Below are 1,496 nucleotides of genomic sequence, written 5' to 3'. Positions count from 1 at the left end.
TCCCGGATGACCTTACCGCTCCTCAGGTTGGAGGCCAGGCACAGTATTTAAGGACACCGGGATCAAACGCTTCCACAGCCTTTACTGTGTGCTTCATCTCCAGTCCTGATGAAGCTTCAGGGAAGTGACTTTCCCCACCCTCACTGTGCTTACTGCACATGCAACCCATCGTCTGTATCGCTGCTGGCTTCGGAAAGCATGCCAAGTTAACAAGGGGCTCTGACTATAATGGCTGGCACGATAAGGGAATGTCTTTTCCTGAAATGTTGCAGATCGGTTACAGCAAACCGAACGGCGACCGTCAAGGAAAAACTCACTGTGGGCTCTTTTTTGACTACAGCAGCTACGTGGAAGCAACTGCAACTTCGATAAGGGCCACAAAGTAGCATTCTTACAAGTCTCCAGGGAGAGCCTAGTGCTCTTTGACTCTCTGGAAAATGGTGCCAGGTTCCTCTAAAATGATGCATAAACAGCAAACAGCCCCAACAATCTCAACAAAACAAAACAAAAATAGGAAAAACAAAAGACAATGTCAAAAGAAGTCCTAAATTTAATTATGTGCATAGAAGAAGCAGATGCTGATCTGCCACAGAAAGAAACCTTTAAAATGCTGCTTGGAATCAAACAGGATAGGAGGGAGTCATACAGAAAAAGGGTAAAACAAGAGAGGAGGTAAAGGCAATACACCAAAGGAAAATAAAAGACCTAATGGAAAAGGTAGCAAAAGCCAGTAGCAAATTCACAGACTTGAGTATGCAAAGAATAGCACCAGTGACCTAGAGGATAACCAGGCAGGCTTCAACAAATGGAAAAGGCAGTCAAATAAGAAGCAGAGAACCTGAAGAAAACCTGAAAACCATGTCTGATGCTATGAAGAAGAACATTAGAATAATTGAACTACATAAACAAGACACAACAAAGAAGTTGATAGCAAAAATAGCTAGGGAATTCTTAGAGGAATATTCCCCCAGCTTAATGAATGAAAACCAGGCAAACATTCAGAAGGCTGAAAGAACACCAGCTAGAGTAAATCCCAAGAAGTCACCAAGGCATATAATAGACTATCCAATATTGAGGAAAAGGAGAAAATAAAAGAGCAGTTAGGGAAAAAGAGGCAGTCACCTATAAAGGCACCCAGATAGGAATATGCTCAGACCTATTGGCAGACACTATGAAGAAAAGGAGAGAGTAGAATAAAATACTCCAAAAATTGATGGAAAATAACACAAACACAAGAATACTCTATCCAGCCAAATTATCTATCAAGATACATGGAAAAGCAAGAGTCTTCCAAGACAAGGAAAAACTCAAAGAACACATGAAAAGAAATTCAGCCATTCAAAAAAAATACTTGCTGACACAGTATGGGAGAAGAACAGCACTCACCAAGCACAAATAAGAGACCACATTATAGAACAACTGGACTCAGAGGGAAACAAAGAGAAAAGAGTCCCCAAGGTAGCTTTGACTAAAGGGTGGAAAGAAGGCAAGAATAA

At 41.3% G+C, this 1,496-nt stretch overlaps 1 non-coding gene across 1 annotated transcript; it reads right to left on the bottom strand.

The window, feature by feature from the left end:
* Window positions 1-246: 246 nt before the first annotated feature.
* Window positions 247-380, bottom strand: LOC142455800 (small nucleolar RNA SNORA16B/SNORA16A family). The gene has a single exon (XR_012785927.1). It is a non-coding gene; the product is annotated as a small nucleolar RNA SNORA16B/SNORA16A family (small nucleolar RNA).
* Between the last annotated feature and the right edge of the window lie 1,116 nt (window positions 381-1,496).

The sequence above is a fragment of the Tenrec ecaudatus genome, chromosome 8 (genome assembly GCF_050624435.1).
Source record: "Tenrec ecaudatus isolate mTenEca1 chromosome 8, mTenEca1.hap1, whole genome shotgun sequence".
Lineage (NCBI taxonomy): Eukaryota > Metazoa > Chordata > Mammalia > Afrosoricida > Tenrecidae > Tenrec > Tenrec ecaudatus.
The sequence above is the reverse complement of the archived record's forward strand: the minus strand, read 5'-3'. Positions and strand labels throughout refer to the sequence as shown.